Raw genomic sequence first — 25,545 nt, forward strand, 5'->3', positions numbered from 1 at the left:
TATTCACATATATTTTTACATTAGTTAAATAAATATTAATAAAAAAACGTTGTCAATTTAATTCTACAAATGTTTTTTTTTAAATACTCATTTGGTCTCCCAGTTGCTTGTTGCTTCAATACTTCTTATTACTTCAAAATGCTACATTTCGATTGATTAGAGATAAAAAATTTATTTTAATATATTGGGCTACTGATTATAAGATTCTCAGTTGTAACAAGCTTGCAATGCAAATGTTTATAGTTATACAAACGCAATTTTTGACTTGCCCAACTTCTGATACTACAAAATCAGAATTTGAATAAATTAGTATATAAACAAAATTCAAGTTAGGAATAATATTTACTTTTATTTTTTTGGTGGTTTAATATTATTCTAGTTAAAGAGTTAAGTTGTTCTAGTTAAATTAAGATCACGATTTAAAATCTTGTAAATCTCCAAGTAAATAATAATTCTTGGAACCCATTTCTATTTTCTTATGTTCAATTTTGTTTGCTTTGTTTACTTTTTATAAATTTCATTATTTTTTAATAGAATGTTTGCAACCAACAAAATCATTTATAAACTTTAAATTGGTGATCACTGGCTTTTCAGGAATTAAGAACAAGTATTTATAGCGAATTTATAATTTTCCTAAAGCGCCGTACTAGTCAATATTTAAAGAACCAACAATATTTTACTTAAACTTTAAATAAGAATTTTGGAAACATGAGAAAGTTTATCTTCTAAGTGATTGTGAATTCTAAAAGTTGCCATAAATATAAAAAATCAATCTCATAAAGTTTTCTGTTCTTTATATTGGTATAATCAAAAATGCAGAATTAATATTTAAGGAGATACGGAGAACTATATGGAACAGAGTGATGAAAGGGACGTAACCTGAAAAGTGAAATATCTCAAATAAAATCAAGAATAGAGACTACTTTTTAGTTCAATTTGACATGCAGAATAACCTGCAGAAGCATTTTTGTCTGTATTTTACACATGTATATTATGTACTGTATATATTATTACGTCATTTTAAAAATTATCGTCCCATATCAAAATTATAAAAGTAAATTTAGGGGCGTCGGTGGCCACAACGGTTTAGGCGTTGACACGGCGCTCATCACTCGCTATCTAAAGACCCAAAAATTAATTATTTTCATAACTGATAAATTATTAATTTGCCTAACTTTATTACTTACTGTTTTGAGTGGAAAAAACGGATTGCAACTGAATATATTTTATTTTATATTGAATCTCCAACTTCTTTATACAAAAAAAATAAAATTTTTGCTATTTTAATATAAAATGGACGTATACATAGTTTGGTTTAAGCTACATGTAGCATTGTTGCTGATATTATTGTTAAGTTTTATTTTCGTAATATCTTACAGTGTTTATTAAATATGCTCTTTTCTTCACCATCCGTAAAAACACGAGATGTTTTTCTAAATGACTAAAAAAACAACATTACATAATGTTCATAATGGTACTGGTAATTTCATATTACACATATTAACATTTCAATTACATATGAAAGCAGAAACGTTACCATCCAAATACTAAGAACGTAAAATTTCTCCAGATTTAATTATTGTTATTATTTTACTCGTAAAGTACTGACAAAATGTAACGGATAATTACGTTTTAATAAAAGGACGGGGATATAATTATTTGCATACGAGCAATTGCCATCTAGGGCTCCTCCAATGTTATTTATTTAGTCGTATAATAATGTCAACATCGTCTGTAACCCTATACAAAATGTTTCAATGCGAATATTAATTTTTTTGTTTTTCAAAATATATGATTTGGATGTATATGATTAATTTAAGCATGGTTTGTAGTTTTTTCCAGTACTGGATATTTTAGTTTTGTTTAGTCGTGCAGCCTCGATTTTTCCCAGTTTTAGGAATTTTCTGAAAATTTACCAAAAGATAGCTTTTCTATTTCCTTACATCCACCACGTCCTAGTAACTATATTTAGTCACATTACCGTGAATCGCCCGCAGTTTGAGAAGTTAAGCCTCATGTTAGTTTCGAGTTAAGCATAAAGGCGTGGAAAGCGTTCATGGCTGGCTGAACGTCAGGTGGAATATACATTGTTTTGGAAAGTCTGGTCGTAGATTTGCTCTGGACTTCAGGCATTTACCTCATTTCCGCCTGTAAAATTGTCCATACAACACACGAAAGTTTGCGCCCTAATTTATATTTTTCTTTTAGATTAATCTACACCAAGATTAGTGATCGTGATGGATTATATATAACGTATATTCCTTTATAGCTTGTAGTATATAGCTGTGTACCTTTGTTGTATTACTTGTAACTACTTCCCGTCAAATTTTTCCCCTATGGAAATATTATTGAATCTGAAATAGTGAATAGATAGTATTCAGCAGCACTGGCTAATTTCAATCAGTTTAATAAGTCTGTAAAGAAAATGATATAGTGACCTTTTTGAAGGTACCCTAGAGACAATTAATCTTAGTATTTGTTAAATCGGTGTTATTTTGGTTATCAATTGTATAGATGAAACTATTAGTTTTGTTCAGAACGATAGATATGCCAATAGGCATTTCTTAACTCACCATGTTGTATGTTACGTCCACATTTGCATATCTTTCGACAAATTGGATTGTTTCTTTTATACTCCAACATAGTTGGTCAAAACTAACATATGCTTTAACATGTTTCATTTTAGATTGATCTGACCAGAATGATTGTCAAAACGTTTTACGCAACAGCACCAAATTAATACAAACTATTTCTCTAAATTAATTTGCTTTCTTTATGTGATGGTATGTTAAAAAAGTGTCACCATTGCAAGAACTAGGAATCATTAAATTCAGAATACATATATTACCTTTTCAAATAGAAAGCACAATAAAATATCCGATCGTAATTTGACCAAGTCGAGTAATAGAACAGGAGAATTCATCCTCATTCCTATTCGTAGAAGTTTTCCCAGAAAAGAGATGCTTGCCATCGTTTAAATGTCGCAAACCGCACATGGTCGCAAATTTGTAAAATCTTAGATTAGGACCGGGATGGAAGGAATACGGCTCAGATTGACACGTGACAAATCGAGAATCTAGAGTAATGTGTTCAAATCCGTCAGCCGGATTTGGGGCGGTTAACAACCATGAATTCATCTCATTCCACTGTTCATGTGACGGCTCGTTATAGGCAAAACGTTATTCCACCGGCAATTTATCAGTGGCATGATTCCGGCAGTCGCACGACCAAGAATAAGTGAAATCCCGACTTGGATTTCTTTTCTATGAACATATTTATCCCAAACTTAAATATGCGAACACAAAGAATTTAGTGTTAACTAATCACGAATTGTTGTTGTTGAATTCCTGGTTCTTTAAGATTTAAACTTTAGATCATTTCTTTTACTTTTTCTACCAAAACCTTTTTCCTATTTCAAAAATATACACGAACAAAATTAAATAAAACTACGAATAAACAAATAATTTTAAAAAATAAACAACTTTTTGTTGAGTTTTAAGTGTAATAATGATATTTTATATTTTTTATATTAGACATGTTCTTTTGATTATAGAAAATGTACAAACATCTTATATTTAATTAAAATGACTTGTTTGAAAATTAATCAAATATAAGTCTTATAAGGTATCTAACAGATGCTGTCTTTCATTTCCCTACAGTTCCGAATACATAAACATTCTGGAGAAGATCCCAGTTTCCCCAAGCCGGCTCAGGCTTATCTTTCAGGATAATCTTGAATTAAAATTTATCGGTTTGTATTAGCATTTCTAGTGAATAAACCTTACAAAGCGCCTTGAAACGTTTTTCGACCTGATATCGTCTATCGCTTATTTAGCGTAACACAAAGCGAAAGAGGCTAATATAAAATTAAGAACAATTACATAGACAAGAGCGATTTAAGATTTTTTATACCTCTCATCCCTAATTGGAGGGTAGATATACTTTTATCTGACTACGTCTTTCAAAATGACGACCCCATTTGGAGAGGTAGGACCCCGAGATGAAGTTGTGGTCGGGTTCATTAGGTAATGGGTCCCTCCTTCCATCGGATTATTGTCTTAAGATGTTGACATCAAATATTCATGACCTTAGCCTGTTGTGCAGAAGGGCGGCCTTAAGGGCCTTATCTACTAATGAAATCTTGATTGTCTTTCATCCAATAAGACAGGAGCTCTAATGCTCTACGTGTCTTGTTTACCTTGAGCCAACGCTGAGAAAATCTCCTAATTAAAAGTGTCCGAAGACCCGTGAAACCCTTAGTCACCAGGTTGCCGCCGTTTCATTTTCCTAATGATGAGCACCCTGGGAAACATTAGGGCAGAAAGCAACAATCGCAAAGATGAGTCCAGAAAAACATAGGACCGTTTATAATTATATACCCCGACCTTTAAACCTCTCTGTTTTCCCCGCAATAAAAACGTGTTATTTTAACGTTCCGCTGTAAATTACGTGATAATCTCTTGTTTTACACTCGCGAAAATCATTTGAATGGATGAAAAATTAGAGGCTAGCAAAATTAGGCGATGTTTTTATGAAGGATTATAATATAAAGTGTATCGCCATTCTATCCTATATAATATATTTGTAAAAAGAGACAATGTGTATAAAATTAAAATAATGATGGTTTAATTACATGTTAGATATAGTCGACATTGAATCAGAACAATTTACATATGTTTTGTTCAAGAGATATGACTGGATACGGGCCCATAATCGCGGCAATATAGATTAAAAACACGGATGTTTACTGGTTTTAGAATGCATCATCTTTTAAATTCTTACCATCAAACTATTATAATTTTATTTTACAATTACAAATACCAACACCCTTGCGGATCTGAACAAGTAAATTGACGACAAGTTAAACAACTCCCTCAAATTTTGGAGCCAAGAGATGACCTTTCTTCTTTCTACGCTGCTTTTTCGGTCTATTTTTCTTGGATTATTACACGTAGGATTTCATATGTATCTCCTCTTATCATATGACCCAAGTACTTATGTAGCCCCATTTTAAATTCGTTGGTTAATTCCGTGTCCTTTGAAAATCGCTACAGAACCTCTTCATTAGTGAATTTGTTCATGTAAGGGATGAACTTGATCTGATGATATGATGAACTAATGTAAGAGGGTCCTAAGAGCCCTTTTGAACAGCCACATTTTGGAGATCTCTATCGTTTTCACCATAATTTCAGGGAGGGTAGCATGTAAACTTAGAATTTTTAATTTATAAGGTTAAGCAAAAGAAATGCCTCGTCTTAACGAAACCATTGCACGTGATTTCAATACGAACTTTTATATTGCTATTTATCCAAGCTTCCAGGCACCTGTACCTGTACAAACTTTCTTGACCGCTACAGAAATTACCAGTTGTGCATCCAATTCAGTTGTCTTGGTGAAAAGAAGTTTAATTTTGGTCGGATTCATTTTCAGACGTAACTTAAGCACGTGTTAAAAACCTTCTGGATTATTCTCTGAAGGTCATGGACATTTTGTGCAAGAAAAACATTTTCATCAGCATACCTTATATTAAAGGGACTTGATTAATTATTTAGAGACTAATTGAGATTTGATTGGGTGCTCAATAGTTGCCTATCAGCTCACTAACACTACACATCCAAACTAATAAATACTCTCAATTCTTTTTATGTAAAGTCTTGGTAGAAATGAAAAAGTTAGTGTTGCGAGCCGGATTCGAACTCACGACCTTCTGCTCACGTGGTAAAAGCATCGGCGTATTTAGCCGTACTGGATTTGAATCCCGCTCATGCCAAAACACACTTTTTCATCTAAACCAAAACCTTACATAAAAATAATAATTAATTGAAATAATTAATATGCTCAATTGTGATAGCTAAATATGTATGGATTAATATGGTAATAAATACACTCAATCGGGCCATTCATCGACCGTCATCTTAATAAGTAAACTCCGACCAACTGACACTAGATTTCCTTTTGATCATATTTTTATTGCAATTATTTGCGTCCGAGGTGCGAATACCTGTAGACATATTTGTAAACTTTTCCTATTACATTAAACCTAGAGAACCAAAATGCAAGTAGTACTAAACTTTCTATTATAAAACTTGTTAGTACTATTAAAATGTTTTATTTTAATTCTCACCTATACATTTCCGAGTATTCTGTTGTTTCATTCGCCAATAATGGAGGGTATTATATATTAGAAGATACAATAGATATAGTAGATTTTGAAGCAAATCTAATAAATGATATAGCAATATTTTCTAAATATGTATTTCAACAATGATAAACGGAATTATTCTGTGTTTTTAAACTGTTTCAAGTCCAGCTTCCTTCCTAAAACATGATAAGTCTTCAAAGGATGTTATGTGCTTGATGAACATCACCATTCGATATTGGCTTAACGAATGAATACAGAATATCCTATTTGGTAGCTAAAATGTTATAGCAAATTTAAGAAAATATTCTGTAGATAAGCATACATTACTGTTTTGCTGTAACTAAAATTTATTTTACAATACATATTTTATTTTGATCATTAACAGATGTGGAATCTAATGATTTGAAATTATTCACTGAGCTATATTTTTTTTTTCATTTACTATAAGAACTGTGCGGTTGTAGTTAATATTTTAGTTAAATACTGTTAATAAATTAATCTTAATGTAAAGCATTGGTTGAAATGAAAAAGTTAGCGTCACGAGCGAGATTCGAACCCACGGACCTTTGGCTAAATACGCCGCTGCTCTACCAGTTGAGCTGTCATGTCTTCGATCCACTCGGACACCAACTTCCCACCTCAACCTACCTTTCGAATTTTCCCTCTTTTTTGCCATTTTTCAAGAATGCCGAGAATCGAATTCTGATTACACGACATTTGAAAAATGGCAAAAAGGAGGGAAAATTCGAAGGTTATAGGTTCAGATGGGAGGTTGGTGTCCGAGTGGATCGAAGATACGATAACTCAAGTGGTAGAGCAGCGGCGTATTTAGCCGAAGGTCGTGGGTTCGAATCCCGCTCGTGACACTAAATTTTTCATTTCAACCAATACCTTACATTAAGAGTAATTAATTGAAAGAAGTTATTTGGTAAATTAGACCACGAAATATAATGGAATTAACTGTTAATAAATTTATTCTAGTGGAAAAATTATTTATTGAAAAGTAAAAGAAAAATAACAAACGTACTAATGATGATATTTTTAAAGTGTTTGTAGTTAACACCAACGTAAAAATTGCTATTAATCATTTATTTAATTAATTTGAGAAGTAATTAATCATTGATGTTGTTTTCATTAAACTTGAGGTATCTATACCATATTGTTTTGTCTAATAGCCTTCCAGTAATTTTAGTGTTTTACTTACATGTGAGGTAATTATGTAATTGTTTGTGTTTTTGTAAATTTAACCATAGGTATTGTAAAAGAAGACGGAACGTTTGTAATTAGTTCAAGTTTTGTTAAATTATATTTTCAACGAAGGGTGGATCTGATTACTTTTGTTCTTTTGACAGTCGAGTTTTACATTTTTCTCTAATAATTCACTGCCCAATTAATATTTAATAGCTGGAGGAGAGGGAAATGTATATAGGATGTCTGAACGGGTTTATGTTTGTTTCAAGTGATATCTCAAAAGCCGGTATTTACACAATCCTTGATAAAAACCCTTATTTTCATGCCTTTTGTCTTCAAACTGCAATTACACGGTTCATTTGTTTTTCAGTCAAGTTTTATTGCGCGTGCCGTAAATAGAAATGTAGTGAACATACACGCGGTTGAACACCGAGACTGATCTCGTGAATCGGCCGTTCACCGTGAACCGTACATTTGACGATCCATTGAGTCGGCGGTGTGGATCTGGTCAATAATGCGGTCTGAGGGATTCTGGCTATTTGCAAGATTCTTCTCCGGATATTAAACGACCTCCGGTCTCTCGGGTCTGTTTTTCACACCGGCTAAAAGAGCTTTTTTGCCCTTCTTTGTGTCTAGATAAAGCCTTTTGTTAAATTGTGAAAAATTAAAAACACAATTTATAAAAGTTACGCAGCGTTAAAACCCTATTCTAAACCTGGTTGGTAAGTTGTTTTGTTTATAACAACAACAATTTTAATATGTTATCTTTTTTAGCACATGTCAATAAAAGTAATTAAATCATTATTGGTATAACCGTGCTAGTTTGATGATTCTTTATCAACTTGGTCTGCCTCCTATTCCTGTAACTATTTTTAAACCTATTGTGAAAACTGATAATATATCCCTGTTTTTTAATTAAAAATAATATACCATACCCAATAATTTAAATAATCCTTAAAATTATTTCGATCTCAGAAGATAAATGTACACACGTTACAATGCAAATGTGAATATTGTACTGTAATGTACATACTAAATTAATAAAACTACTAAAATCTATTCATGAACATTAATGAACAAAAGAGCCAGCACGTGATGTTCACATATAGAAGAAGTACCTGCCCGCTGTATATACAGTCAAGTAAATCTTTCATCCAACCAAATCCGGAACCGTGCCTACTACTTGAACAGCATACTTATATGTAGCACAACCATAAAACTTGAAGATACATACAACATACACGCCTACTTGAACCTAAATTCGCAATAAGTAGAAGAAGAAAAATAACTTTATTCTGGGACTGGTGTCAAGAATAATTTACATGAAATAAATAAAGGAAGTTCCTTCTATGAAGTTAAAAGTAAAAAAAAAAAGATAGAAATCTTGGCACAATGCATACCAATAAGGCAGGACAGAAAAAATTACGAGAATATTAAACAAAAATAACAAATGTTAACGTGAGGCCTCTGCTTGGAGGGAGAGGAGGTGATTATACAGGTGGGATTTAAAGGAGGAAAAGGAGGCAGCGTAACGAATAGAAAGGGGAAGGGAGTTCCAGAGTTTAGGGGCTCGGATCTGAAAGAATCTTTCTAATATGGGTTGTATGTTGCGGAAGGATAAGGTCGATTGGGGATGAGCGGGTCTTACGAGTGAGATGTGAGGAGTTGAATTGGAGGGATTGGATGATGATAGGAGGACGACGAGTGTGGATGGACTGGAAAAGAAAGCAATTAGACACACATGCTCTTCCCCCACATCCCAGCCGGACGCCTCCGCGCGGCCCATCCCGGGGGCGCTATCACAGCGCCGCAAAGCTCCGGTGGGGGAATTTGAGCCACAACCACTAGGCACAGCAAGCCAAGTTACCTGCAAAGCTCTATCAAGGGCCCAGAAGCGGGACACACACACATAGAAAAGACCTAGTGGAAAAGAAAGCAACCTAGGAAATACTGTGCACGGAAGGAGGGGAATAGCCAGGAAAGTTGGGAATACAACCCCGACACCCGGGATCCCCGTGGGGTGCCGTACATAAATCTTACGCAATAATTCATAATACGCTTCAATCGCGCGTTCTCCCCCTCCGAGGGACCACCGTATGTCAAACAGCTATAATCGAAGAAGGGAAGTATAAGGGAAGATACAAGGAGTTTGCGGGTGGAGAAGGTAAGAGAAGCTAGGACCGACGAAACAGGCTGAGGAAGGCAATGGAATGGCGGGAAATTTGGGAAATGTGAGAATGCCAGGAAAGATTTTGTTCAAAGACTACTCCTAGGTTTTTAACCGAAGAGCAGAAGGGGATGGGATGGTTATTTAGCATGAGAGGTGGGATGCTGGGGAGGGAATTGAGGAGTTGCCTGGACCCGATATTTATGGCGGTGGATTTGGGCGGATTGAGGACTAGGGAATTTTTATGGGCCCATTCGTTGATGAAGTTTAGGTCTTTTTGGAGCTTGAGAGTGGCCGAGTGAAGATCGGAAGGGTGGAAGGATATGTATATTTGGGAGTCATCGGCATATAGGTGATAGTTACAAGACTGGATGGAGTCGGGCATACACACAAAAAACAATATACACTAATTAGATCGATTTGGACTTAGACTAAGACGAAGTCGCGCTGCAGTCTTCAGCCAAGCCATCCAATATTTTCAATAAAAAGTCCTCGACGCTCTCTTATACGTCACTAACCATCCACAAAGACCTAGACATCCCATTCGTCACAGACATGGTCCAAACACGATTTCACAACTTCCACTCCTCGCTCTCCTTCCCCACCAACCCACCCTAACAATCCCCAACGCCTAAAAAGACAATGAACTCGTGACCTTGTAACACAACCGTAAAGCAATCAACCAAACACTGAGAGTGCCGGTAATAACCGACTCCACATCCCCACCTTCATGTCCGAGGTCTGACCGGTTCCTGCGAGAGCTTTTATTGTTCACTACCAACACATGGTCAAATGTAGAAATTGTGTACAGGAAACAATAAAAAAAGTTTTTAAAAACCTATATATATATGAATGTTATTTAATTATCAACGAAAATGTTCATCTTTAATTATCAGATTAGTATGAACTATACAAATAATATTATTTCCACTGAGTGTTTATTGAAGAATGCAAATTTTATTGCTTCAGATGTGACGAATCACTTGGCTTTTAGTCCCTTTTTAACCGTTTTGACTTTTTTATAAGTACTCTTCGCCAATTCAATATCCGAATAGCGGAGAGATGTTCACCGTTTGAATACAAGAAATGATATATATTTATGTGGAATTTCCACGGCAAGAGAAGAAAGAACGCAAACAGCAATATAATCACACGCGAGTCATTCATCATCAGTTACATCGAGGTAGAGTCACCGACTATACAACTTGATTGACATGGAATATTTCAATACCATTTTTTCCACCAAATTTGAGATTAATGGTTACATGGGATGCAGCCATGGTATTAAAGGAAGGTGTAGTTTTTAATAATTATTTCACTACTTCTTTTTATTTTATGTGCCTTGATGAGGATCTAAAAATGCATTATTACTATCATGAGATAATGTTATAGTGCTTAAGCTATGTTCGCAAAAAGTTTACATTATGAACGATTTAACTTGGTTTCGTGCGTGTGCGTTGCGTAAGTGTTGGTCTTATTCGCCATTAGGGGAGCCGCAATGAACGATCTAATTATTAACAATAAAGTAATCGAACGATCGGCTTTTTGACTTAAAAATAATTAATGTAATTACGTAAATAGGTTTGTACAATTTCATACAATTTTTTAAAATTGAAATGATTTTTTTCATTGGAAAAAGACATTTATGAAATCTATTAATATAAGACTGCAGACTACCTAAAATACGTAAAACTGAACATAACAAGAGCAAAGATATGATGTCCGTCGATCGACCTGCAGATAATCTATGCAGGGTTCCAATCTTCGTAGAGGTTATCAGACAGGTGAAAAAAAGAAGAATAAATGCTGGGTTCACCTAGCTTTCGGCACCTTATAGTGTTATCATCAGGGGCCTATTTTATTACAAATTCAAATAAATACACTGAAAGCTTGGTGAACCCACAGTACTCAGTCTTCTTTTTTCACCTGTCTAATATCCTCTACGAAGATTGGAACCCTACATAACAAGAGCTTTAAAACAATTATAATGAAACTTTTAACTAAAATTGCAAATAGACTAAACTCCTAAAAATAAAAGGTGTTAAATAACGTTAACGGTACATACTGTGAAAATATACAAAATTGATAAATCAGATCAATCATTGGCCCTAAAATAAAAAATTACCAAGAGTTTCAGGTAAAAACGAGGCCGAAATCGATGATGGTAAGGAAGGTTGATAATCTGTGTAGTTGAAACAGTTTTAACAGTTAGCTTCATCTTTTATAACGCTCGTCGTATTGTTCTATTTTATTATGTACAATAAATCGAATCGGACAATTGAATAATGTTGGTGAACCGAATGATAAATGTTGATACTATTCATCGCTGATTTAAGCGGGGAACACACTTACCCGATGCAACGCTACCCGACGCCTTGTCACGTTTTGGTAGGGTGTGCACATCTATGCGACGTCAAGTACACGCCACGTACAGTCACACAGCGTGCATCACAAGTCAGTATCGCCATCGCAATGCCTCTTTTGTTCTTAATGCATTATTTTGAGCAAAACCATATTGCTGAAGCTACTCGACGAAAATAGTGTAATTTTACGAGCAAAATCATGAAATAAATTGTTAGTTAAATTTTATGAGCAAAACCGTGTAAGAAATTGAAGTTAAATTCATTATATCAAAAAATGGTATTCCGGTGTATTGATCAATTTTCTATCAAATCATTAAAATTAATTTATTTTAAATAAGCACTATGAATTTTTGATCTCAGTTAATTTGGTTTATATTAAAATAAGGATGTTGTAATTAATGCAACGACGATAATACATGTAGTTTGATTAAAAATATGAGTGTCCGGTTCTTTTGTCTTCGACTGTACTCGATGCTACCCGACGAAAATCTGGACAGTGGGGATCGCAGAGCGTAAATCAGGGCAGCGTTGTATGGCATCGTGTAGATGTGAACGGGGGTAATACAATCTTATGGAAAATTGGACTTTGAATTTGCATCGGGTAGTGTTGCATCGGGTACTTTTGTTCCCCGCGTCATTGTTTCAAGTACAACTTCTGCGCTTTGACCTTTTTATCAAGGAACTACTATTTTAACTTGATTACATTGACCTTTCGCGATTGGAAAAAACTTATAAAAAATTGTTTTTCACTACAGCGTGCTATTATTTTTTCTTATTTGTCACTTTCAGTTACATTCATTTAATAACAAATTGAAGTATAACAGTACTGCATAACACCTGGCATTGCAAAGTACAGTCATTAAAACTCAAGCTTTAAAAACTTGATCGCCCTTTTTGCTGTTTATTAAAGAAAAAATATTAAAACTTCATTATTTTTCTAATTTCGAGCTCCAAACCCCTAAAGGAAAAAATATCGGCCTTAATCACAAAAAGCGCTTATTAGCTCCTTACTCTCAACCCCTCGCATTTCTCACCCTTCGACCCCTTACTTAACCTCGGTGTATTTTTATTGGACCGGTGCGATTGGATGCCGAGAATGAAATAAATGGAAGAAAGATGAATCAAGCCGATCGATCAATTAGAAAAGAACGTCAGAGAAGAGTGATGGTTGTGATAAGCTCATTGTATTAGACCTGTGGGAACATCGGATTCACTGATCCACCAACACTCACGTCAACCTAGGTCCTATTTCCGCCTCAAATCGAGCTACCGGTATTTATAAATTCATTTTCCTGCTCAGAAATTTTAAATAGTATTAGCTACTAGAGCAAATAATTGTTTACATAAAAAATCTGTGTTGTATCCCTTAATTACTATTTCAAATTAATTGTCTACTTGCGTATATGTTTCTTAAATGAGAGATTTATTTATTTAAAGATCTCCATCTGGGAAGAAAAATGGACTCTATGTAGCAATAAAGAATGGAACGAGCGGAAAACAATCTGCATTTCCCACTATACTTTACTTAAAATGCTATAAATCTGGTGGAATTATAACACTATCAGATAGAAGAAAATATTACCAAATTTGAATCATCAATAATATTGTATAAAAAATAATATATGCAAAAATAATATTTCATTATTCGATTGAAATAAACTAGTAACTTGTCATATTTAGTTGATTGTTGACATTTTCATTTGATTCATTGCATAACGTACAGTGTCTAAGGTTTCAAATTACACTGTCTGAAACATTAAAGCTGGAAATTCACTCGATGCAACGCTATGCGACGCTACCCGACGCAAATCCAAAGTCCAATTTTGCATAAGATTGTATTACTCCCGTGCACATCTGCACGATGCTATGCTACGCTACCCTACTCTACGCTCTGCGATCCCCCCCGTTCATATTTTCGTCGGGTAGCATCGAGTACGGTCGAAGACAAAAGAACCGGACACTCATATCTTTATTCGAACTACATGTATTATTGTCATTGTATTAATTACAACATACAAAACACTGGAAGTCCATTTTTTGATATAATAAATTTAACTAACAATTTATTACAAGATTTTACTCATAAAATTTAACTAACAATTTATTTCATGGTTATGCCCATAAAATTACACCATTTTCGTCGAGTAGCATCAAAACAGGACACTCATATTTTTTGTAATTTATTTCAAACTAAGTATATGTAATTTTGTCGTTATATTAATTACAACATTCCTATTTTAATGTAAACCAAATTAAAGGAAATCAAAAATTCATAAGTTTTTATAAAAATTATTTAATTATGATGGTTAGGAAGAAAATTTATCAAAACACCGGAATAACTTTATTTAAAACAATTAAATTTAACAAACAATTTATTACATGGTTTTGCTCAAAATAATGCATTAAGAACAAAAGAGGCGTTGTGATTGCGATACTGATTTGTGATACACGCTGTGTGATTGTACGTGGCGTGCGCTTGAAGTCGCATAGATGTGCACACCCTACCAAAACGTGACAAGGCGTCGCGTAGCACCGGGTAGCGTCGCATAGCGTTGCATCGGGTAAGTGTGTTCCCCGCTTTATGGCTGTGTAGTGTGTTTATAAGATGGTTTCGGCTTGTTACTATCTTCTGTGTCGAGTTTTGAACAAAATTATTATTAACAAGTAAAGGTTGCAAAAAAAGTATCCTGCAGAGCAAAACTGGGAGATAGAGTCAAAATAATCAGAAACGATTCCCTTGTCCAGCTTTCACAAATGGTACGGATTATTATCACGTGTACCCACTGATCTGTGGTACCAGACAAATTTTATTGCTTGTTTGTGCATTAAGGCATTTATTTTGCTAATCTGAACTGGATTTGATTAGATTACGTAGGAGCCGGTCTTTTTACGACCTGTGCACCGCGACCAGATTGATCTATTGAACATGTCCATTTTTTATCTAGAGGTTTTTACCAGACCCAAAGCTTGTTCAAGGACTCCAGTGAGTATCCTTCAGGCCCGGCTTTTCTCTCCCAGGATTAGGAATCTCAGCCTAAATAGGCCATCGTACCAACAGAGGACGTGTTCAGATGTTGCTTCTTCTTGGCAATATCTGCACAGGCTTATTTTTGTCACTCCGAGTCTATGTCCATATGCTTCCGAAGTCTGCAGTGTCTTTTTAGCAGTCCAAGTATTATTAGAGTCCTAGCACGTTCTTGATTTAGTAGTTCTGTTGTTAGTTTCTGAATCTGAACTGGGCTCGGTCTTAATTAGTTCAGACTAGCAGGCTCTACCTTACGCTTATAACGATTTTTATAAATTAAACGTCTTATACCATTTGTAAATAATTGAACCCAACAGACAACATCTCTACTTGAAGCTATTGATTTGATAAAGTGATACCTTACACTCTTGGAACCTATTCTTAAATATTACAGACGTTCATAGATTTTTTTAAACCGAAAGAGACAAGAAAGTTCAAAACTAAAAGGGGTCCAAAGTAAATTAGACCTAAACGATATAAGACGAAGGTAATTTAAATTCTAAGTTAAAACTTGTAGAGGCTCAATTAAGTATAAATAAAATGAGTCCTGCCTGGGTGGCCCTTAACAAAGTTGACAACAGGCACTTACCAACTGGTCGACTTTTTTAAGAAAAAAGAAGATGCAAGTCACAATTAAGTCTTAATAGAATCACAAGTTGCAAGAAGGCACTTCGCAACCTGTTGCTTAAACAAACAGCCGTGAAAATGTTCGAGATTTCCGTGTCGGTATTTTATCGTAACTTTTATACGTCAGGAGGTATTAGCAAATTAAAACAGAACGAAAAAGAAAAGAAAAAACTTAATTGCCAAATTCAGTTGAGAATTGTGATATAACAAGTGAATTAAACAGGCAGCATGATATTTCAAATAAAAGAAATATATGTTTTATCCTGGGTTTGCACATTTAAATAGAAGTTGCGGAAGTTGAATTCTCTTTTTTTACACTTCGAGATAATGTTTACAACCTCTATATAAACCCGTGGTGAATTTTATACCTTTGGGCTTGTGCGGTTTCTCCTCGATGCATTTCCTTTCAACACGTGACTGGAATATTACGGCGTGGAGCGAGAGAATTTCCGAACATTGTTTCCCTCATTGAAAACCATAACAGAAAAACTAACATTTTTCAAACACCGTACGATGCTAGGCTTCAGGTGCTTATAATGAACTGTATATCTGTCTGAACGTATACAATTCCCTATTCGATACAAAACTGTACCTATTGCGATCTTACTGAAAGTGTCGGTGGCAAGCTGCTAACGGACGGTCTATTATCCGAAAGATCAATTGGTCGCATCTGATCAGCCTCTCTGTTGATTTGGTGCAAGATGGCTTTCGCTATCGCCGTTCCCATTGTAGGTTTGATGACAGGCCCAACTGAGAAAAAAAATTTATGTTCTTTGAAAATATAAATAGACATTTCATAATTAGCGATTACAATTAGGCCGGAACCTTAAAAACAGTAAAATAAACTTTTTTGTAATCATTAGTATATGTTAGTTTAGTAGTTTTATAGTTTTAGTTTAAATGACAACATTATTTAATAATATACAATTAATTAAGGTTTTTAGTTGAGATGAAAAAAAGTTAATGGCACGAGAGGGATTCGAACCCACGACCTTCGGCTATATACGCCGCTGCTCTACCACCTGAGCTATCGTGACCTCGATCCACTCGGACATCAACTCCCCATCTCAACCCCACCTTATGAGTTTTCCTTCCTTTTGACGGGTGGGTTCGAATCCCTCTCGTGCCATTAACTTTTTTTCATTTCAACTAAAAACCTTAATTAATTGTATAGTATTAATTGGTCAAGCGGATCACGAAATTAGTGAATTATTTAATAATACTACATTAATAATTAATTACTTTTATCTTATTTATGTGTCAAATTTGTTGAACAGTGTTGTGCAAATGTTGATTTTAACTTCAAGGTATCAATTATCTGGTTAATCAGTTCTCGTGTTTGAAAGTAATTAAAATCAATTCAATTAATTAACTTTATTGATTTTTTGATCAAATAGAAAAGAATTCAAAGAATTCTTTATGTAAAGAAGAATTTACATTTTTTTTAATTACACTAGTTTTCGTGGTCCGCTTGGCCAATTCTTTTTAATTTAGACAAAGGTCTTTTTTGTTGTAAAATTTGTTGCGCAATATTTAGTTTTTCAAAAAGATTTACGCTCAACTCTACTTTCCTTTCCTTAAAGCTTTATACATTTTAGCGGATTTAAATTCTCAAGAGTTCTATAAACTTCTCTCTTTGTACCCCGTTCTGTCTGCATAAAAAAATGTAAGGTCAAAAAATCCCTTTTCCAATGAGGTTTCAGTGTTGAGTGGGAAGTTCATTGGCAAGTAAACTTAGTACTTCAACTTGAGAGGGGCTTAGGGCCCAATCCTGCATTCTCACGCCCTTTTCTCATGCATGAATCCATAGGGAAAATTCAATTTGGTCGTTTAATAATAAACTAGCTATAGAAAGGGCGCTAATTTGAAATTCTAATTTTTTTGGCCCAGCGTTATTTATTTTTAATAGGATATTAAGTGTGGCAACATATGACATTATGTAAAAGGTCGATTCTTTAACAATATAAATCCAACATTCAATGAAAAATAATCCACAATTTTTGATAGATAATTTACATATAATAATACATGATAATACAATTTAAATACTTAGGTTTTCATTTTTTTAAGGGTTTATCCCACAAACATATCATCTGAGACAAAACTACTTTGATTGACGTATTTCTTTAAACCTCATTATTCGTATTTAAACAGTACGTTCTCATTGCAGTAATTGAACGACCTCACGTGCCACTGGTTAGTGAAAATTTGTCGTTCGGAAACAGATTAGTTTGTTGGAGGTCATTTAGATTAAGGGAGAGGGTTGTTGTAGCAATATTTAATGTTTATCTGTTTATCCCTCTCTCCAATGGACCGGATACCCTGATCGGTCGAAACCCTTAGTAGTAAATTAGATTGCTAAGCGATATGTATGAGAAAGCACGTAGTACGCTGGGGAGGACAGGGACAGCGAGTTTCCATTGTTTTCTGAAGTATACCCTCAGGTATTTCCAAGATAGCCGTGCAAGAGGATTCATTCAAATTGACCGAACCCCGTTTCAAACGATCGATAACACGTCCAATTTCAGAGTCAAAACAATTTAAGAAAGACAGAAGGAAGTTGAAAATCACTCCGGAAATATAGCTGATCTAAATCATTATTGAATAGCTGATTGAGTTAATAAATTTAAGATCAATATGACTGTTATGAATTCGATGTTTTTCAAGCTCAATTCAATAGTAAAACGCCACATATTTTGCTATAGTTTTACTGCTTATTATTTGCAATGTAAACTAAAGCATAGTCACACGTCAGTACATCAGGGATATAAGCAAGACGTCGTAAGACGCTGCCTACTTTCATTCCTATGCAAATCATCGGCAAGTCTAACATTGGTTTCTTCTAGTTATTCGGTCTTTGGTATTTTGCTTTATTCAACCAACACTTTATCAACATTTTGAGTGCATTTTTACTAACTTCAATTACCCTTGATAAGCCAACTGAAAGGTGCAAAGTGCATAACCTCCTCAAACAATTTCTTTTTAACAGACCTGTTCTTTTATATGGTCTTTTCAACTTTTTGTTCAGTTAAACAAGTTAAAAATTAAATTATATTCAATAATTCGAAAGAATACATACACGAAACTAGACTGATGCTCGCTCTCAAGTCACCAACAACCACTGAAAATCCAACGGTTCAACGCATACAGTGAATTTTAAAAAAATCAATGAGAAACTTTTTATATTAATTAAATCCATTATGTTTAGTGATCTAATGATCAAATTACTTTTTTCAATTAATATTTATATTCGTGAGATTTCCTCCTGAGGTCTGCGTAATGAACAGGGACATAGGCCGTTACCGATCATATTGGGCTGGTCTGTCAGGCGCGTTTCGCCATTTCGTCATCATCAGTGGTATTCTGTGAAGCCAAGTCTCATTTATAAGGGGGTGAAGAGAATTGTGAGAGTGTCTAGGTTATCTTTGTTTTCGGAAACTTTGGTGGATTAAGTTTAGATTCTTCAATGTTGTGCGTATACTGTTTTGAAGGTGTAAACGATTTTTATGAAATGGTGATTTTTCATGTCTTGTGCTTAAATTATTCTATGATCCCGTGATATCAGGGAAATAAGCAGGTTAAAGAGACAACAATAGCATTTTTCTATTGTTTTTAACTGAGTCTTCGGCAAAAAATCTGCAGTATCATCTCCACAGTCTTTGAGTAGATTTCTGACAATAATAACTTGACATCTTATCATGGAAATAATAGAGCAAGACGGTCATTTCCTAGTCTTTTGTGTTTGTACCATTATATACATTAGAATGAATCTTTGGAGGTTAGAGTATTAGCGTTGAAGCTTTTTTGTGGAAATAATAAATTAAAAAATCAATTAATTGCTACAGCTGTAGGTCTACTTTCATTTTTCATCCAGAATCGTATTTTGTGATGTAACCGCTGTTTTATGCTTTGGAGGATAGAGTAAAGTTGTTGAGGCCCTTCTTTTTTAAGAACTGTTGAAGTTGGGATTGTTTAAATGTTCAAAACTAAAAAATTTTACATTTTATCTAATTTCGTTTAAAACTCTACAAATTGAAAATATTGGCAATAATAATCATCTCTGATATAATTTCAACATTCAGCAAAATATAACGTCAGCATTCAACATTATATTTTTTTATATTAAAAATTTGCCTTAAACATGATTTATCATATAAAATTGGCAATTAGGTTTGTTTAAAATTGAAAATTCATTGGTTGTGGATTCTTTACTTTTTGAATGTAATTGTGCGATATTTGGATGTAGTTTATTTTTATTCATGGTTCACTAATATCGTGGTCCGCTTGACCAATTAATATATTACAATTAATTAAGGTTTTTAGTTGAGATAAAAAGTCAATGGCACGAGCGGGATTTGAACCCCAAGATCTTCGGCTAGATACGCCGCTGCTCTACCACCTGAGCTATCGTGACCTCGATCCACTCGGACACTAACCTCCCATCTCAACCCCACCTTTTGAATTTTCCCTCCTTTTTGCCATTTTTCAATTCAAAAATCTCAACTAAAAACCTTAATTAATTGAAAGATATTAATTGGTCAAGCGGACCACGAAATTAGTGAATTTAATGATTTAAAATGAAGTATACTTCACTAAAGCTCTCCGTGGCCATTTCATTTGTCGCCGAAAATCAAATCCGATTACACACATTTGAAAAATGGCAAAATGAAGGGAAAATTCAAAAGGTGGCATTGAGATAGGAAGTTGGCGTCCGAGTGGATCGTGGTCACGACAGCTCAAGTAGTAGAGCAGCAACGTATCTAGCCGAAGATCGAGGGTTCGAATCCCGCTCGTGCCATTCACTTTTTTATCTCAACTGAAAACCTTAATTAATTGTAATTTATTCATAATGCAGAGTTCTGTTCAATGTTTATTAATTGATAAGAGCAGTGTTCATTAGACGCACTAATATTCTCTTTCGTCGATGAAACCTCATAAATATTTCACGGGCGTACATTTTACTATGACCTTTTACGTTTAAATCTTCTGGATACTTTATTCATGACAGTTCTTAATATCCTTCCAAGCAGGATCATAAGAGTGGTCATTCCGTTGTGCAAGATTTGTTTTTAATTAATTCGTCTTATCAGAATATTCAAGACCATGTGGAGGACTTAGAACTAAGTCATGAAGAGAACAACGGAGAGAACTTCTTAATATATAGATAAAAGCAAGTCAGTGAACAGATCAAGTCGCTCAATCGGTAAATATATAAATATTTAAAATGAAACCATTGAGCGACTTGATCTGGTTATTGACTCACTGCTTTTATCTATACATAATAGACACGTAACATACAAAACACACACACACACACATACATTCACATATATATGAGTAAATGTTAATGTTAAACAAAATCGTCATCCCGAATTATTATTTACGACATTTTTTAAATTATTTAAGTTTCTGCAGAGCGCAAGCCTAGTGAATTTCAGCTATTCTAACGGAAATTGTTTGGCAAATTCTGTAAAATTTCGTTAAATTACTCTCCCAAACCCCCAAAAAATCTACCTTGCTTAATAATTTATTTTTTTACTAATAATTGTGATTCTTTGTGCAGTCTATAAACATTAAACGTTGTGCTTTAATTTTTTCGTCGTTTGATAATCAGTTTTAATTGCGTACAACCCCATAGTGGTATTCCAAGAACACTCCCAACTATTTGAAAAATCCTAAGACGTGATTATAACAGTCTTAACACCCACTTCATGGGGACATTTACGTTTTAATCTTCCTTGATCCCATCTTCGTCTTTTTAATGTTCTTAGAGCAAGGAACATTTAACTTCTTCCGTTAAATCCTTTTTAATTATTTTAATTATTGTTAATTGCTTTGTTTGATTTTTAAAACCACGTCTTTTTTAGTACGCTTTCTATCTACATTTTATCTTCTCTCTATCTCTCTATCTCTCTCTCTCTCTCTCTCTCTTTCTTTTTCTCTTTCTTTTTTTTCTCTCTCTCTCTCTCTCTCCTTTCTCTATTTAAAAAAAAATATTGAAACGACTTTATTGCATTGTTGCACTTTTATTTCCCAGAAACGTCTATAGTCCCCACATTATTTTGAGGGCTTAAAAAAATTATCTTTCACGTTTGTTGTAAATTTTGAGAGTTATTATTTTAGACCACATCTAATTGCAAACATTGGTGGGCATTTATTAATAGAACAGTGGGTTATTTTTTAATCAAGTGAGGGTTTTTATGACAACCATTTAGACAGAAAAGCAAACCAAATTTAATTAATAGTGGAAATGAAAATAAAACTTATATTCTACATAAAGAGTACAATCTCTTTCGAGACACTTAAAGGTTTTGTTTGTTTTATATAAATCTGTTGAACTGTAAAATTTTAGGCACTTGTGCAACCACGATTTTTATATTATCGTTCATTTATCTTTATTTATTTAACTGTCTCTCCCCGTTGTTTTGGATCTAGCTAATTTCAGCACCTACAAACTTAGATGTTTCAGTTTCAAATTTCATCTAGTCTCTGCAACCTCTCTATATTTAATTTCATTATGCTTAAAACTACAAGTATATTGTAAATAGTTGTCCATATTTGCTGATATTATAAACTATTAATAGTAGTTTCTAAAACATGACGAAATGAATATATTTGTCCAAAATGAAAGTTCAAAAGAGATGTTATCTTCTGAGAAAAATCGCTTAAGTTTCGTGGTCCGATTGACCTAATAAATTCTTTTCAATTAATTAATCTTTAAGTAAGGTATTGGTTGAGATAGAGAAGTCAGTGTCACGAGCGGGATTCGAACCCACGACCTTCGGCTAAATACGCCGCTGCTCTACCACTCTAGCTTTCGTGACTTCGATCCACTCGTACAACTTCCCATCTCAACCCAACCTTTTGACCATCCCTAACCATCTTCTGAGAAAATTTTACTATTTTTACCAATTGTTTACTCTTTTCCCCGCAGACCGTTTGTAAATTTTTCAACATATATGTATACATATGTAATATACGTATTATTGAAAAGTAAAATTGTTCAGTTGTTATTTTGAAAGTCGTTAGCTTTTAATTATAATTTTAACTGTTTTAAACCGTTTCGTTTTATACATTTTGTGCATTATGATTTAGTTATTGCCAACTGTATTTTCAAATTGTTGAAAAGAGCACATCGCTAGTATCAAAAGCTGTACTTTCGCAGTTGATAAAAGGATCTGTTTTGTATTGGTAAGACGTTTACGGTCGAGCAAAGGCATTGAGCTCGGTAAACGGCAGGAACAAATTAGCGATCCCCCTTCTTTTCTACTTTGAAGCGGTATAGTTTTTCTGAAGTAAAAGTTAGGTTTCCCATTGAGGTTCGTTAGCACGCCTTTGACTCCCTTTGAAACTCCCGTTTCTTTGTTTCTTTGAAAATTAAGGACCGCCTCCCTATTTACTCCCGGCGGCTCTGATATTTAACAAAACTAATTGTACCAAAAACTGCGATCTTATTGTGTTCTGTAAATTCTTAAACCTCTTTTTGTATCCCGCTTCATTTCCCTTTCTTTCCGTTAAAACGTACACAAATGTAGGCCTTTTATCAATGTCACTATTAATAAAGAGATGTGGTCCGTTTAAAGTGGCATTTTAAAACTTTAAGAAGTTGTGTATAAGTCTTGAAGCAGGAGGGCCGGATATCCTGAACCCTAATCTCTAACAAGGCCTCCTTCCAACTAATAGGCTAAACTGAATAAATAAATCTCAACACCCATCCTTACCACTCCGAACAATAAGAAATTCTCCCTCCCTCTAAAGAGTTTCTCCCTTTAAAATCCATCCTTTTCCCCCTTTTTGTGTAGATTAGATTAGACCTAAAACCGTTAAAAACTGTTTCAATTACTTTCGGCGTTTATACGAATGCAATGATTCCGCCGTTGAAACATTGGGCGAATTGATAGGAAAATTGTTTCGGCAATTTGTGGAAAACATCTGTTGTTACAAAGAGAATTATCGTTTTGTAATCTCCATTACACCTCGATTTGCCGAATGAATCTGCCCATTCCACTGAGCACTAATTAGCTTTCCGCCTTCTGCTAATATATTTCGACCTATCGTGCCGATGGTTATTTTTTACGGCCGGAGAGTAGCCGAAAACGAAAATTACAAAAGATAATCATTTCCAGAATTAATCCGGTTACTATTATTCAATCAGCTTCCTTAAATATTCGGATCCCGATTCAATGTAAATAAATACGACCTGTTTGATTTATAGATTAGGCGGACTTATTTTCGACTGATCCCGTTTAGTCGTTTGCTTTACAACCAAATTGTAAGCAATCCCCGGATTTCCTTTCTCTGGGGTATTACACGTGTTTCGTTTGCCAACCTGAATTTTGTCACGCTTTTGCCAAGGTAGATTCAACAAATTCTTACAATATTTACTAATTTCCAATAACAATTAAAGTTTTTGCACATACATTTTTTTTAATTTGGACCACATAAAAACGTCATATAGAGACATGCTATGATGGGTGAAAAATAAAGAGTGAAAGAGAGAAGAGATAAGAGTAAAGAGGAAGGAGGAATGGAAGCTGATAAGAAAAAAAAGGAGGTTCGTGCTAAAAGGACACTGAGAATTTACAGTTGATGTTACTGCGCAGTTAGAAAGATATAATTTCTTTTATTTTATTTATTCTCTTGTTTAGAAGGTATTATAAAATCAAATCAAATATAGACAAAATTTTCAAGTATATAGCAAAAATTAAACTACTCAACTTTTGTCACAAACCACTATAAACCTTCAGCAACACAAAACTAAAACTCAGCACCTTTGGATCGAAACTGGATAAGTCAGATTGGGGTAAAATGATAGGCATAAGTGCATATTTCAGCAACTTTAGGCCTGACAGACTGTGCACTCATTTGTTTGAAAATCTTGGTTCTTTTTTTGAAAATTGCAATCATGTAAAAGTTTTTTTTAACTTATCCAGTTTTACCTCGAGGCTGCTGAATTACTACTTACATGATGTTCAAACATGACGAAAAATGAACAAACTCATAGAACAAACTCACATATATCACTTACACCGTCTAAAAATTATACAAATTCAAAAGGAACATGACCGAGGATTACAATGACCTACTGGAAGAAACCACAAAAGCCATAATTAATCCATAAAAAACACCGACAAAGACCAAACCGACACACTTCTTGATATTTAACCTAGAAGACGTAAAATTGGCCCGAATAAAAAATACGATTGATGATGGAGAAACGCCGAAACACGTCTCACAAATAAAAATGACAAAAGCAACCAAACTAAATAATAAGTTGACTTAATTAAGTTCATTACTGTAGTAATAACAATATAATTATTTCATACGTATTACGTATTCCGTAATCCTACGTTCACATTTAATCCATCTACAACGTTCGTAATAATAATATATTATATTTCTTCAGTTTGTTATTCCTGTAAAATGAACTCTGTAATATTCATAACGCCACATCAACGTTTTATACTTACTTTATACAGTTTCTATTAAAATCCTCATTAAAATTTATACCCGGTAAATTGCAGTTTTTAATATCTTTATTGAAATAACAGTCTCATTTGTTTATTGATTAAACTTGGCGTTTAGGTAATTTTTGTTGGAAATGGTTTAGACCGTTATTTATTTTTTATTTTTCACTAGTTCAATTTTTCACTATGCGATTTATTTTGTTGGTTATATGGATTGGTGTGCGAGATTAATCCCATGCTAAACTGATCGACACTGATCACCCCAGACCGTCTATTCCCGTTGGTCATCGTTGATCCAATAAACGTTTCGGCTTCACGTCATCTTCAGTGCAGATCTGTATCAACTGGCAGAGATGATCAACGCGTATGAGTGCAAAATAAATAAGCCAGAATACACGAAACGAAAGGAATCAATGTCAATTAGCTTAATATTTATTTTACGACTTATACATACATACACAAAAAATATTTCCTACCAGCTTCAATAATTCACTTAATGTGTGGTACGTTAGTTTTTGATTATTTGGAGGTGCGGTCTGGTGTGACAGGTTTAAGAAAAACAA

The 25,545-nt window shown here is 34.1% G+C and overlaps 1 protein-coding gene and 1 non-coding gene across 10 annotated transcripts in view; one reads left to right on the plus strand and one right to left on the minus strand.

Moving 5' to 3' along the window:
* The window catches only part of LOC106665823 (hemicentin-1), a 179,257-nt gene that overhangs the window by 52,078 nt on the left and 101,634 nt on the right, over positions 1 to 25,545 (plus strand). The gene's annotated exons all lie outside the window — the stretch shown is intronic.
* Trnay-aua lies at positions 16,480 to 16,552 on the minus strand. Its single transcript has one exon. It is a non-coding gene; the product is annotated as a tRNA-Tyr (tRNA).

This window comes from Cimex lectularius, unplaced genomic scaffold (genome assembly GCF_000648675.2).
Source record: "Cimex lectularius strain Harlan isolate CLEC.00 unplaced genomic scaffold, Clec_2.1 scaffold238, whole genome shotgun sequence".
In the NCBI taxonomy this organism is placed as follows: Eukaryota; Metazoa; Arthropoda; class Insecta; order Hemiptera; family Cimicidae; genus Cimex; species Cimex lectularius.